This window comes from Dasypus novemcinctus, chromosome 22 (assembly GCF_030445035.2).
Source record: "Dasypus novemcinctus isolate mDasNov1 chromosome 22, mDasNov1.1.hap2, whole genome shotgun sequence".
Classification (NCBI taxonomy): Eukaryota; Metazoa; Chordata; class Mammalia; order Cingulata; family Dasypodidae; genus Dasypus; species Dasypus novemcinctus.
In genome coordinates this window covers 43,962,873-43,978,689 of record NC_080694.1, presented here as the reverse complement: position 1 = coordinate 43,978,689, position 15,817 = coordinate 43,962,873, and the positions used below count along the sequence as shown (strand labels likewise).

At 44.4% G+C, this 15,817-nt stretch overlaps 1 long non-coding RNA gene across 1 annotated transcript in view; it reads right to left on the bottom strand.

Moving 5' to 3' along the window:
* LOC131275325 (uncharacterized) overlaps nucleotides 1-15,817 on the bottom strand; it is a 50,410-nt gene that overhangs the window by 14,069 nt on the left and 20,524 nt on the right. The window contains exon 2 of the long non-coding RNA XR_009182749.1: nucleotides 14,275-14,360. This is a non-coding gene — a long non-coding RNA (uncharacterized lncRNA). The remainder of the gene's footprint in view (nucleotides 1-14,274; nucleotides 14,361-15,817) is intronic.

Below are 15,817 nucleotides of genomic sequence, written 5' to 3'. Positions count from 1 at the left end.
ATATCTACTTTCACCGATATCCCCTTTCTCTGAATACCATTACGATAATGATCCCTAGCATAAAGTTTATGAAATTGGTTGCTTAATGTTTAATGTCTGGGAATCTAGCACCTTCAAATGTTTTTTCTTTTTTAAGATTTACTTTTATTTATTTCTTCCTACGCCCCCTCCTCGTTGTTTCGCTCTCGCTGTCTGCTCTCTGTGCCCATTCAAAGTGTGCTCATCTTCTTTTTAGGAGGCCATGGGAACTGAACCTGGGATCTCCCATGTGGCAGGGAGGTGCCCAATCACAAGCCACCTTTACTCCCTGCCTGTTGTGTCTTTCATTGTGTTTCCTCATTGCATCAGCTCACCATGCCAGCCTGTCACATCAGCTCGCTGTCTTGCTCATCTTCTTTTAGGAGGCACTGGAAACTGAACCCAGGACCTCCCATGTGGTAGGTGGGTCCCCAACTGCATTAGGCACATCCGCTCCCTTCAACTGCTTCTTGAGGTCAGAACCAAGTCTAATGTTTTCCTGCGGTCCTCTTCGGTGGTGGGTGCGTTCTTAACTTCCTAGACATTAAGTAAATATTAATTGGCATTCCTGAAAAATGAAATGCAGGGAACACCTACAAAGAACGTGATCCATGCCAGCCCTGTAATTCATGTTAAAAGGCTGACAGTTCTCAAGCAGATGTCTGCAAACTGAAGTAGAAAATCTCCATAAATATTGTGGTCATGCCCTACTTATAATCCAGTTAGAATTTTCCTCAAGGTACACTTAAGCATTTCTGGAAATAATGAAGTCATTGCCTTGTTTCTCCAACGTGTCCCTGGAGGGGGGCGTGGGTGCTTCTGGCTAATGCTGTCATTCTTTCCCTCCAGAGATGAGGTCTGCATTCCACTGGGCTTGGCGTGCCCACCCAGGGCTTTCACGGAATATTCTTCCCCAGGCTGCAAAACTCTCCGGGCCCCTCACCTGCTGTGCTCTGTTCTGATACTCACCCTTTTAAAAAAATAATAATAATTTTAAGTGAGCACAGTTATCTGTGACTACTTACTTATTTATTTATTGTAGGTGGTACCAGGGAATGAACCCAGGACCTCTGTACATATGGAGCAGTTGCTCAACCACGTGAGCTACAACCCACTCCCTGATACTTGCCTTTTTTTTTAAAGATTTATTTATTTTTATTTATTTCTCTCCCCTTCCTCCCTGACCCCGGTTGTCTGCTCTCTGTGTCTATTTGCTGCGTCTTCTTTGTCCGCTTCTGTTGTTGTCAGCAGCACGGGAATCTGTGTTTCTTTTTGCTGTGTCATCTTGCTGTGTCAGCTCTCCATGTGTGCGGCACCATTCCTGGGCAGGCTGCACTTCTTTTGCGCTGGGTGGCTCTCCTTGGGGCGCACTCCTTGCGTGTGGGGCTCCCCTACGCAGTGACACCCCTGCGTGGCAGGGCACTCCTTGTGCGCATCAGCACTGCACATGGGCCAGCTCCACACGGGTCAAGGAGGCCCGGGGTTTGAACCACGGACCTCCCATGTGGTAGACGGATGCCCTAACCACTGGGCCAAGTCCACCGCCGATACCTGCCTTTTTATCCCTTCTTCCCCATCTCACTAAATCCTCTTCTGTCCAACCTTTCCCCTCATAATATATTTAGGGTAATAAAAATGTTCAGAATCCATGTACGTAAATCCTGTTTATATATATACTTGCAAAAATAATATTATTGCAAATTATGTCAGCCCATTTGGTCATGGGAAACTTACAGAGTTGTTTTCTTGGCTTTGGTTTGGTTTGATACATCACAAGTAGCCCTTTCAGAAAATCTGAGTTGGCAAGAGTTCGTTTTTCTCCATAATCTTGTCAGCAGGTCATCAGGAAGGCAGGTCTCAGACCAAAATTCTGATACACAGGCAGACGTGTATTTGATAAGCATTCATTAGCGAAGCAGAACCAAAGATCCTATGAAGTCCCACCTCTCTGTCCCTTAGATGATTCAACCAGATCCTGGAAAAGCTCTGCTCAGAGAAGACACACAACATTTGTGGGCAAGATCAAAGCGCACCAATCTGGAATAGCTCATCTCTGAAACTAATGGGAGGACACAGGACCAAATGGGGCTCAAGCAAGAAAATGTCCCCCAAGGGTTCAGGTTTAATGGTTCTGTTCATTCAAGAGGAAGGAGCACTTCTAAACTCTATGCATGTTGACTTTCACCTTTATTTCACCAATGAGAGCTAATTAACAAGACACAGTTTCATCCATGAAATGCCATTTTTGATACCGTGTATGCAAATTAGCAAAGAACCAAGGAGAGCTTCTAAAAGACTCTTCTAGAATTTGGTCTTTTCTGATATAATCCTGACGAGCCACCTCCTAACTGTGCATTCTTGATCAGCACCTGCTGCCGGCCTCAGCTAAACAACACACATGGAGTAGCACACTCTATGTATACCAGTGTTTCTAAATCAGCTACAGGTATCATAGAAAGCCTGTAAATCAACATTTTATAAATCGCGCCTCTTCCAAAAACTGCTTGGCATCATTTGGTATAGATTGTCACATCCCTATATTTATCTTTAAAGCGGCTTTTTAAAAATCTGGTTTTCTTCAGGTTAGGCTCACATGTGACTCAAAATGCCGGTGCTGTACCAAGCCTGTGAGATTTGGAAAGTCCCTGAATGCCTCCAAGTGAGTAATTAAGATGGAAGGTTGGTGTGCACCAGTGGCATCCACCGCTGCCCGAGGAAGAGCCCTGTAAAGCAGTGTTGGGAGAGGAAGGCTGTGACTACCAGTCTGAACACCCCAATGTCACTTGTGGGACCCCAATCTCTTCCCCCAGAGAGTTGTGCTCGGCCCATATTTTCCATTCCACCTCAGTTACATGCTGAAAATTCCAAAGCCTTCTTCTTAATCTTCTGTTGGTCAAGTAACACTTGGAGAAGGTAGGGAAAGCTCTTCAACCAAAATGCACATGTGCACATAAACACAGGTAAGAAATAAACTTTAAATAACATTTCAGAATGGATATGGACACACACACCCAACCAGGCTCATCCTAAACCTCCCAGGAAACCCTTGAGGAGATCAGAAGAGCAAATTTGACCTGACAACATTAAGAAAACCAAACAGCTTCCCTCCGTCTCAGAGGAGTTCATCCAACATGAAATCCCCCTCCCTACCCCATCACTCTGAGGATCCAGGGAACTATCCATTGTGAAAGCACGTTGGCAATTGCAGGTGATGGCATGAAGTTGGGTGATTCTGTTTACTGAAATTACAACCAGTGGGGACAACAAGCTTCCAACTTCTGTGCCTTTTCCTGGACACTCAAGAGGATGCATGACTCTGAATCTGCTCATACCTTTCTGGGTTTTATCAAAATCACACACAAGACTCTGTTTCCCAAGATGGCTCTGGGTATGGGGAGGATGGGACACCTTACTGGGTGTCTTCTCCCTCCCAATCCGTTGACCCTGGCGATTAACCTCTCAGCTTTCTTTCCCTTCCCATCCCCATCCAGAGCTGCTCCAAGTGTTCTGAACTGGTGAATTAATTAATTCATACTGAAGAGACAGGGAATTACTATGTTGCTCATCCCCAGCTGTGTTTGGCATTTTGAAAGAAAGCTGCCTTGTGGGGGCCACTGTTTGATGCTAAACAATACTTCTCTAATGATGAAATTCCAATAATTATTGCACCTATTGTCTAGGGAAGTTTTTTTTTTTTAGCAAGTCCCTCAAATCAATCATTTAGGTCATTGGTCTTTTCTCAAAGCCTGAAGACTAAGTTTACCACTCGCTCTTAAAGTTTTAGAGATGCGATCTTCCTATATGGAGGCAAGAGGTGGTAAAGTACTCTGCCCCCTTTCCAAAAAGAAGGGAAGAATCAGGACTATTTTAATACCTATCGTGTCAGAACCCCAGTTGTCCCCGGGGATAAAAATAGGGCTGACAAACATGAGCAAGGGACTATGGATAACAGTAATATAATGACGATGTTCTTTCACCATCCATAACAAATGTGTCACCACAATATAAGGAGTTGGTGATGTATGGGAATCTTGCATGGAATACATGATTGTTTTAACTTACAACATCTCAAAAATAAATCAAGAAATTATATATATATATTCAAAGCAAACAAAAGAGGGGGTTGAATGATGCTGATTATCCCAGGGCTTCCATTTTTATGAGGAGCAAGTCCAATTGGTTACCACGAGCTCACAGCGCACTTCCTGGGAAGGTGTAGGAGGAAGGAATGGAATGGATTCTGGGTTGGAAGACCCAACCCTTACCCCACCTCCATCTCTCACCTGAAACGTACTTGAAGATGCAAAGGCAAGGGCTCAGTGTACCTGCTCCTCTGCCTGCCTCCTTCCCCCCTCGCCCTGCTCTATCTCACACCTGGGGCAAAGAGAGACCAGGGCTCCCCTGTAACTATTGCTTCACCCAATCAGCCAAGCTTACCTTCAGATGAATGGTCTGCCCTTTGATCTTCTTGCTCTCAGATGGGCATTTTTCCTACCCGTGGCCCCCGTTGCCCAGGAATACTGCTTGCCTAACCAAGTCCTGGCTTGTTCAATTTGAGAGCATCCCTGTCTGACTCCGGTCCCTGGCAAATCTGAGCCCTGTTCCAGGCCTGCAGGGGAAGGCCTCTAAGCTTCAGTTGACCCTACCAATTCCTCACTGTAAGCTTACATCCCAAAGGAGAGACATACATATTCATGTACTTTCCTCAAAGCCAATGGTGATGGTGAAAATGTTTCGGAGGCAAACATGACTTTAAAAAAAATAACACCTCAATCTGCATCAATTTCATTTTTTACGTTATCCATGCAAGAATCCTGGAACCCTCTATTTCCTATCTACTCTCTATTTCATTTTCCTTTGCTTCTTGGTCCAAGTTTTAATGGCTCATCTGGAGTCGAGACCATATTTGCTACTCTTGTTTGTTTGAACACTTAGGTTCTGGGAAAATATTTGTCTCCCAAATTCCCAATGATAGACAGATGTCCTAGCTCATTGCTGTTGTTTTTAAAGTATCTTGGCAGGGAGAGAGTTGGTTTCACATGTCAAAGAATCCCACTTCTAAGAAATTCTGGTATCACCACACAAAAGCACTTACAATATGCACCTATCAAATTGAGCCATCAGGACACCATGAAAAAGAAAAAGCAACTATTTTCTCTCAAGGCCCACTAATTAGCTCAGTGACCTTGGGCTTAACCTCCTGGGACCTGGGTTTCCTCATTTGTAAATGAAGGATTTGTTTGAGTTCTAAGGTTTCTTCCAGCCATGACCTTCTCCAAGTCTATCAAAACAGGGCACAGCCAAAGAAACCATCGTTTTATGATGAGCAAGGGGATTTTTCAGGAGAATACTACAAATCTTCAAAGAGAGTTTAAGATCTCATCAATCTCCCTTTGCTAACAAAATGCATTTCCATTTGTTCCTGCCGGCACTCTTCCACTGAGTAATTGGAAATAGCCTCGAGGGGTAAGATTTGATGAGCTTTTATGACAGCAGGTGTCATTCTCCTGCCTTTAGATTTCAAAGTTAAAAAACCCATTGAAGCCAGTTCCTCTCACCAGGCCAGATCCAGCTGTAGCCAACCCAAGTGGGTCCACCTCAGTGTAAAGTGAGATGAATATGAACAGGTTTTCATAGATGGAACAAATGCCTTACGCAGAAAGGACACCTGGCTCAGCTCTTTCTTTCCCCCTTTGTTTCATTGGCAAGATTCAGATCCCCCTTCTTGACCCAAAGGAAGTATAGAGAATCCATGATCTGTTGCAGTGCCCCTTGACTGGCATCCACCTAAGGATTTATTCTTTGAGTCTGGGCTCCACTGGCCTCTTAAGGTATGGGTGTGAGGAAGCAGAGAGATGAGGAATAGGAGGAAAAGGTGGACAAACATCTGGTCGTTTCTTGCAAGCTTTGATTAACAAAGCTGTTGCTTTGTTCCCACAGCCCCTGCCTCCCTAGCACAGCTCTGAGAGGTTTCTGCACAGAAAAGGGCAGTTCGGTCAAAAAGTCCTGGTCATTTATTAGACATCGCCAGTCTAATAAAGGCCAAGAGGGAGCTGCAGAAACATGGCCTCCTGCCTGGAGGTTATTTGGCCTTTTTTCTTCCTTTATTCCTTGGATCCTGTGTCTTTGTCACTTTGACTTTTCGTAGGTTCTTTCTTGAACAAACTCATGGGCAGTGTTTCTATGAATGATTACTAAGCAGAGACTTAGGATGTCAGTTTCTTCAGAAGAAATGGCCGGTTTTAGATGGGTTCTCATATAGAGCTACAGTCAAATAGGAAACTTGAAAAAAGTTTTTTGGCTCTCAATTCAACCTTCAGCTTCCACTCCTTCACATGGACATTCATCTAGTGAAAAAAACCTCTAGCTGCAGCTTCATTTTGTTTATCGCTTCCTGGGAACAGAACACCACTTTTCCTTTCTCCCCATTCAGCACTGGGTAGGGTGGTGAGAGAGGGATTAGAGGAGGCTGTGTCATGCTCAACATTTCATACATTTTTTTAAAAAGTATTTGCTGTTTGAATTTGGTAATCTCTCTAACCAACTGTGAGCTCAGCAGGGTTAGGAAAAGTTCACCGCCCAGGATCCAGGTTACAGAGGTCGAGAGAAATGTTCCATGTGGGGAAAATCAGGCCAAGCAAACAGAGGAAAATGGAGGCTTCCTCTACCCAAAATAGGAAATGGGGCCTGTAAGAAATAAGTATGAAGGGCTTCTCAAAAGAAAAGTATCCCCAGGCAGGAAAACACAATCACACACACACCCAGACACTTACTCACTCACACATGTGCACACAGATACTTGGACCCAAAGGGCTGGTAGAACTGCATTTGTGTTTCATGGGCTCTGCCTTCTCTTTGCCCATGATAGACTGGTAAATGTTTAAATTCTGCTGCAGAAGCAAAGGATAGTCCTGGAAAAACATGATTCTGTATTATTTTTGAACACAGGAACCCACCATATCTCTATTGGCTTCATAAAGGAGATGGCCATTCATTTGTTCAACAAATGTATTTTTTTGGCGAACATCACCCTTTTTCCCGAACTATGCTAGATAGTGGATATGGCGTCAGAGGACATGGCCCTTGACTTAGGACACTCTTGCTTTGCAAGTGAGATGGCACAGAACGGAGACATACAATAAAAGTGCCAGGCATTAATGAGGATTGTGTGCACCATGAAGGGAAACACAGAGAAGACCGTGACTAACTTCACATCGAGAAACCGGGCAGGCCCCGTAGCCGAGGAAATATTTGTGCTGAGTCTGGAGGGAGGAGATGGGCTCACTAAGGAAGGCCAGTGGGAAGGGCTTTGTCGGCAGAAGAGAGAGCATGGACAAACCACAGAAGAGTGAAGGAGTGTGGTGTGGTGAGCAGGAGAGCCCACGTGGTAGGCAGGGAGGAGATGAGCCAGACTTGGAAGGACACTGACCACCAGGTTAAGAAATTTTATCTTTAGAGCTTAGACAATGTGGCAGCATGAAAGGATTCTGTGTGTCTGTCTGTCTGTCTCTTTCTGAACATCACTATGGATATCCAGATTTCTTTTGAGATTTTTGTTGCTGTAGGATAACTCTGGCAACACTGGGATGAGGGGCCTGGAGATGGGTGAGACAGGGAGACCAGTTAGGAGCTAGGGCAGTGCTCCACTTAAGAGCAGAAGAAGGAAGTCCAGGCTTGGAAAGTGAGAATGGAAAGGAAGACTCACATGTGGAGCCCAAGATTGACACAGATCACCACCCTGGTGTCCTTGGCACTCTCCAGACTCCATCCTGGGTCATCTGTTTCTTCCACGGCCCAGCGAACACAGAATGCTCCTTGAACACTTCCGGCAGAAGTTGCCAAGTCCCCATTGCAGCAGGGTCAGAGAAGACCCAATGTCCCATTTCCCCCGGGCCTCCTCCTGCCGAAGACTCAGTGGAATTAAGAAGCAGGGCTAGAACCCACGTCGGGCTCAGAGCCTGGAGAACTCATGTGTCCTTCTCAGAAACACCCGTCCACTGGGGCTTGGCTCATTATGAGGGTCATGTTGGCTTCAAAATCACTTTTAAAATCAAAGAATTCCTTTCCTGGGCTGTCAGAAGAAGCTTAGAATGGAGATAAGACCTGAAATTACATTTTAACAGCTCAACCCTCCCAGATCAGTATCTCACTCACCTCGAATAGTAACTGTCCATTCATGGTTGCCAACAAGGTGGCCCAGGTGTGAACGGAAGAGAAAATACCCAGGTAGATTGTCCTACAATTGGAAATGGGGTGGCCTGGGATTTGGGAAGGAGCTTTCTGTGACAAAGAGCACCACCAGGAATGCTTTAGGTTCCTGGTACATCTGATGACAGTAGTGGGGGCCATAGGGGAAAAAAATCAAGCAGATTCAGCAAAAGAATGGGACCAGTACAAACCACCTGTTCCCCAGCCCTTGTCCTGGCCTCCCCTTCTCCCACAGAGAGTCAACACCCAGCAAAGCAACACCTTCAAACATGGACAGCACAGTTCATATTCATTTTTCTTTTTTTCCCCACCCCATTCCCCCCCAATCCTGTTGTTTTTTGCTGTGTCCATTCACTGTGGGATCTTCTGTATCTATTTCTCTTTTTTGTCTTCTCATTTTTTCTCCTCTAGGATTCACCAGGATTAAATCCTGGGAACCTCTGATGTGGAGAGATGTTTCTTGTTAATTGTCCCATCTCAGTTCCTGGTTTCTGTTGTGCCTCGTCTTGACACCCCCCTTTGTCTTCTCTTGTGTTGCATCATCATCTTGCTGCATGACTCACTTGCACAGACACTGGCTCGCCATGCAGGCATGCTTTGTTTTTTTCTTACCAGGAGGCCCCAGGGATCAAACCTGGCCCTCCCATATGGTAGGTGGAAGCCCAATCACTTGAGCCACATCCGCTTCCCTCATTTTTCTTTTAAGCCCCAAACATGGGCTCTTACTGGTGCTCAGTAATGCATTTGAATGAGTAAGAGCACTGGGCTGTACAGTGGTTTTCCACAAAAAGGTCTAGGGTTTCTTCAGAGATGGCTGAGAGGCTGCTGTACAGGTACTGTGTGTTGACCTGCTTTTACCTGTATTCCTCTGTTCTTACATATCTTATTTCATTTTTAAAACTTTCTACAACCAGGACTAGGTAATTGCCAAAGTCCTCCCATTCCTAGACTTTATGTTTTGATCCTTACTGCAGCAAAAATACATCAACAAACTGATTACAAATGCTCAATATGCTCTGGAAAGTAATGTTTACCATATTTTTCATTCATTTGTGATTGAAATAAAGAGCAGCTCTCCTCCTCATTCTTGGGGAAACGGGAATTGTAGCAACAGCATTGGTTTTGGAGGAATGAGGCTGCCACCCTGAGGGGTTGCCCAGTTTGCTCCATATATATTATTCTGCCCTGAGTCCCCAGTTAGTGATAGTGATGTGGCTTAAAATGACTAACTCTTGGCTGCTCTTTGATGCCTCCACACTCTCAGTGATCCCCAAATTTCTCTAGGGAAATAAGACTTTTAAACCCAAATGATCTCCTCATCCACCAAGCAATGGTGGCCTGCAGTTTTCTCCTCTTCAGGTACCTTCATGACTTGTTATTTCCATAATGAGATTTAATTACTCTCTCCTCCTCCTCTCTTTCTTTCTTTCCAAACAGCATATTGTTTTCATTCTTTGTGGGGGTAGAGGACCTCCAAGCTTTTGGCAATTCTCCCTTTGAGCCAGGTTCCAGGGAAAGAAGTTCAGACATCAGCTGAGGGTGCCTTAGGAAAGTTACACGAAGAGGGAGGCTCAGATGATGATGAGGGTCATAGAGTGGGGGAAAGAACTTTTCAATGGGAAAAAAACTCAAAGAACATTTATTGCAAACCTCCTTTCATGGATGACAGACAATAGATAGAAGTAATTCATCAAAGGTTACCATCATGAGGTCTTGGGGGACATTAAACTTTCAAAGCTAAGGGGGATGGGTTGAAACTGAGACTCTCTATTGTTGGCTAAGATGATGACCGACCTGAATGTCTTGAATATTTCCAACTGAAATGTGTTCACAGGAGAGTTCAGAGTTTTCTGGAAACTCTGGTCCATGTCTTAACCTCTGAGGCATTTGGTTGGCCTGGCCTGTTTTATAGACTCTGGTCACTTTGTCCTGGTGAGCTGTCCCTCGGTGCTCTCTGCCCAAAGGTTCAGGTCACTCCAGGGCCCTGAGTCCATGGACAAAAGGAGACTGGGAGATCTCCACATGTAGAGAGAAGGAAGTCCACCAGGAGAGCAGATGGCTCCAAATGCTTCTCCTAGGGTCTCCTCTCTCCCACATGCCTAAACCTAACAAGTTTCTTGCATGTTCTTTCATTCACTTATTTATGACTCTTAAATTACCAGGACATGCAAGTATCATTCATTGGGTGCTGCCCTGGAGCCCTGGTCCCTCACATCTTCCCCTGCCTTGGAAGTGATCTTCATTCAGCTCTTCTGAAGGAAAAGAGCAGGATACATTAACTTAGGTGACAGTGGCTGAAACTGGAGGAACAGATGAAAGAATGGTTATCAGTTGACAGGGTCTGGAGGAGAAGAAGAAAAGATTTTTCACAAAGGTTCAGTTGGCAGAGTTAACAGCTTTCTTAATGGATGCTTAAAGGACAAAAGGCAATAAGATCCAATGTGACTTCCCTGGAGAATAGGAAGGTTACTTGAGGTCTATAATTTAGAAAGAAGACAAGCATGAAGCCATAAAACTAAAGATTTGGGAAGGGAAAGAAAAGAGAATAAATAAAGTCAAAGCTTCCCTAAACCACACCAGCCTCCAAGAAGAAATGGAGTCACATTAATAATAGTTACTAAAATTCTTGTCTTGTGTCCCCTTTGCCAACATGGAACTCCAAGTCCACATAGTTCTGGAGTCCCTGGAGGAGTTTTACCTCTGGCTCACCACAAGCCCACAGCCTCTGCTTCAGGGGGTCTGATCATCATGAGACAAGTAAGGAGCAGGGTGGGAGGCAAATTGAGTGATGGATGCCAGGCCTAGAATCCCCCATCTCAGCACAACTACCCTCCCTTGATGGGGCAAACCCACGCCTGGTCCAGTTTTCCATCAGGATGAGTTTTTGCTGACACCTATTTTGTCCTCCTGCAAACAGGCTGCTGGTGAGCCTCTCCCAATTGTTTGTCCAGCACAGTTAAACACATTTGAATTCTTTTTTTAAAAAAAGATTTTATTTATTTATTTATTTATTTATTTATTTATTTATTTATTTATTCCCATCCCCCTCATTGTCTGCACTTGCTGTGTCTGTTCATCTTCCTTGTTTCCTTAGAAGGCATCAGCAACCAAACCCGGGACCTCCAATGTGGGAGGGAGGCACCTAATTGCTTGAGCCACCTCCATTCCCAAATTTGTTGTCTCTCATTACATTTTTCTTCATGTGTCTCTTGTGCATCATCTTGCTGCATCAGCTTGCTGCACCTGCTCATTGCACCAGCACTGTCTTGCTTGTCTTCTTAGGAGGCACAGGGAACTGAACCAGGGACCTCCCATGTAATAGGTGGGAGCTCAATCGCTTGAGCCACCACATCCACTTCCTGAATTCTTCTTAATCTCAATCTACTACCCAAGAAAAACATGCATATCCACAGAGGCACAGGCATGTATACATCACAGAGACACCTAGAAAACAGTGTGGAAAGACAGTTTTACAGCTGCATGTCATTTTCTTCTTTTTGTTTATCTATCTTTTCAAATTTTTCTGGAGTTCATTTGAATGGTGTGACTTATAAGCATCTATGAAAATGAAAAATGACTGAGGCAAGTCTTTCCTTCATATTTGTTTCATTTATTGATTCATTCATCCAACAAACACTGTTTTTCACCTCATTGAGAGACACTATACTTAGTGCTAAGGATAACTAAGAGACTAATAGATTGTTTCATTCTCAATCTATCGCTTATTAATGAAAGAAGAATACCTTTAAAGATATTGGTCAAATAAATCAAGTGCAAATACAATCTTGATACTAGAATATAACTGACATTTGAAAGTATATGTCTGTACAGGCAAGAGATTTCTTAACACCAATTAATCAGCAGCATGTTATAGTTTGAAACAATATCCAACAAAAGAAGACTCCAACTCAACAAGAGTCCCTTAGGGTAAGCAGACGTGGCTCAACTGATAGAGTGTTCACCTACCATATGGAGGGTCCAGGGTTCAATCCCCAGGGCCTCCTGACCCATGTGGTGAGCTGGCCCACACACAGTGCTGCTGTGCTCAAGGAGTGCCATGCCATGCAGGGGTGTCCCCTGCATAGGGGAGCCCCATGTGAAAAGAGTGTGCCCCGCAAGGAGAGCCGCCCCGTGTGCAAAAGGAGCAGCCCGCCTAGGAGTGGTGCAGCACACATGATGCAGCAAGATGGCACAACAAAGAAGAGACACATGTTCCCAGTGCCACCTGATAATGCAAGCGGATGCAGAAGAACATACAGCAAATGGGCACAGAGAGCAGACAACAGGGGGGAAGGGGAGAAAAATAAATAAAAATAGATCTTAAAAAAAGAAGTCCCTCAGGCCACACAGGGTATTGGGATTTGACCTGTACAAGGTGTGAATAATTAGGTAATGAGATAAAGCTTTTGTTTAGTCTCTTCACAAACACAACAAAACTCCTGTCTCCAAAGAAATGGTGTCCCTCAAAATAGTTACCATGGAAGTCTACAAGCACATTCTAACCATGTGATTGCTCACATTATTTTTGGACCTGTTGTTTTGTAGTTTTCCTTATAACCCAATAATCAGCCACATGGGAAAATCAGTCACTTTTTTCTTATCGCCCACTTGAGAATTAATATTATAAAGAAGAAAGGGCCTAGGTGTTGGAAGCATCATCAAGGAGATAAGAGCACACAAGAGGGTAATTAAGTATAGACGGTGAGCTCTCTGAGAGCATGAAATGTGCCTGGTGCCTAGTACAGTTCTTGGCACATTGTCAGCAATTACTAGACACTGGTTGAAAGAAAAAATTTAATTGAGGGAAGGAAGAAATATGACAACATGATTGTCAAGTCTGCAATCCAAATACATAAGGCTCACAAGTAGTCCTGACCAGCCACAATTCCTTCCTTACAGAGATGAGCTGCTGTTACTGATGTTAAAAGGAAAAATGGGGGAAGCAGGCTTGGCTCAACTGATAGAATGTCTGCCTACCACATGGGAAGTCCAGGGTTCAAATCCAGGGCCTCCTGACTCATGTGGTGAGCTGGTCCACGCACAGTGCTGATGCACTCAAGGAGTGCCATGCCACGCAGGGTGTCCCGTGCATAGGAGAGCCCCACGTGTAAGGAGGGTGCCCTGTAAAGGAGAGCACCCCTTGTGAAAAAAGCGCAGCCAGCCCAGGAGTGGTGCCACACACAGAGAGCTGACACGGCAATATGACGCAACAAAAAGAGACACAAATTCCCGATGCCACTGACAAGAATCCAAGCGGACGCAGAAGAACACACAACAAAATGACACGATAAATCTTTAAAAAAAGGAAAAATGGGTTTCCAGTGCCTTTTTCTTCTCTTTCCATCTTTGTTTTTCATGAAGACTCAGGTTTAGGCTTTAACCAAAAATATTCTCACCCTCAATGTTTATAAGCATGTCTATGACACAGAAGGCAAAGAGATGCCAGAATCACCTTGATAGCCAAAGACAAGACAGGTTCACAACCAAAGGTGTTACAAGTGGGCCAAAGACCTCATGTCTGGACAGGCTCCTAGAGAGCATGGCTGGGCCCCGCCTCCGGTGCCTTCTGGCTTACTCAAGGTCAGTGCTTTGAGCAGGTATCAGTTAGTGACAGGTCAGGTCACTGTGAGCTGACCTTGCCTACCAGGCAAAGCAGACACCTGTCTGTGGAGGGACCCCGCTAGGCTCCTGCTGAGCTTGAGATGTTTTAAATTCCTTTACTTTTGCAGAGGCCCATGTGAGCCCTCCTTGGTACTCAGCCAGGGGACACTGGAACCCACTGCTCTGCAGGCAGGATTACAGGTCAGGGCTAGCAGGGGACAGCACTCCCCAACCTTCTCTTTAAAGGAAAAGGACTTTCAGAAGATCGTACTTCCTAGGGTGGGGTCAGGATTGTTGGGAATGGATAAGAGGGTGAGCTTTGTCCAGACAATCAAGATCTGCTGCTGTATTTCAGTTTCCCATAACATGAAAAAGAAATGCTTTATCTCCCCCATTCAAATTGTACCCACCAAAAAAAAAAAAAAAACCCCAACAACAATGGCTTACCAGTGCGTCATTCAGTAGGTAGCTGATGTTATACTCCTGGAAATCCCTGAAATGGGCAAGCCAATAGCTGCCAGTCATATCTGGATCTATAAAGAAAACCTTACATCAATTTAGAAATCCCCTGGCTGGTCCTCTTCTTTACTACAACTTCCCTTGAGGATACTGCAATTTTGATTACTAATTATTCCAAATAAAATGATTAATTATGTCATTGAACACATTTTATCAAGAGCTTACAAGATGCCAAGCCCTTATAAAGTCAATTAGCTCCTTCAATCCTCATAAAAATCTTATAAAGTATGGTTTATTACAATGTTACAGAAATAAAAAATAAGATATGTAGGTGCCACCCAAAATAGAGTAACAAATCTACCATATGATGGAGTTACTGGTGTTTCTAATGTATAAAGTTACAGGTTACTTTTCAAAGTTCCTGAGGACTAGTTTTTCACTGTTTTTTATTGTTAAAAGATTATAATGCTATGTGAGCAAAAGACAAAACTCGAGCAAGCACAAAGTGTACCATTGTAACCAAATAAAATTCAGAAAATGAGTTCTCTGACACCAGCTATGCTCAGCCAGCAATTAATTCCATTGTGATCAAACATGGAGTGTATAGGAGATGAGAAAACTGAATTTCCTCTACTTTAAACTTGACCCTATCTGACCTCCAGCTTCTTAGATTCCAGCCCAGCTTTCCCAACACTGAATGATCCAACTGTGGTCCTCCTCAGGCTAGCTCCATGGCTAGGAAGATATAAGACCCATAGAAAGTCCTATTTCCTGTCTGATTCATCAGGATCTAGTTCATGCCTGGCACATGACAGATATTCAACAACTGCTTGCTGAACGGAAATTCTTTGGCCCAGACTATCATTGGGCAAGTGAGAGCAGCAGCACCCCACCCTTCGGTATTTTTGAGTTGGGCTTTCTCAGAGGATGATGCATAGATGTCAAAATGGTTACCCAGCTGCCCTCGCAAGCTGGGTCCCCACAAAAGCCAAACAAGGGGCACAGGAGTCTCTGTGTTTGCTTCCACTGGCTCTTCCCAAACCAAGGCCTTTTCCTAGAGGGGCAATAGAGAAGGCTGCTTCTGTCAGGGTCGGACACTTTTGGGGGTGTGCGCCTGGGCCCCTCAAAGCTGAGAAGCCAACCAGGAGAGGTCCTGAGCAGTCATAGGACAAACATTGGTCCCCAGTCCTCTTGGTGTCCAATGTCTTCTCCCTTTAAGTTCTCTGCCAAGTCATTAACTAATAACTAAGGTGTGCTATTTATATCTTTAAAATGGGGCTCAAACCTGGAAAAGTCTCCCCCTAAAGGAACAAGGCTATGATGTTAAGATAGTCGGTGACAGTAGGATAGTTAAGGACATGAACCTTTGCCCAAATTTCCCTTTAAAAAATCACACATTGTCAATAACCACCTGAAACAGAGACTCAAAAGGCTGGTACTGGCCCCACACTCTACTAGGAAATGTGTCCAAGGATGTTCACATTTACGAGGAAATGTGTACGAGAAGATTCACATAATAACAGCCCTGCCA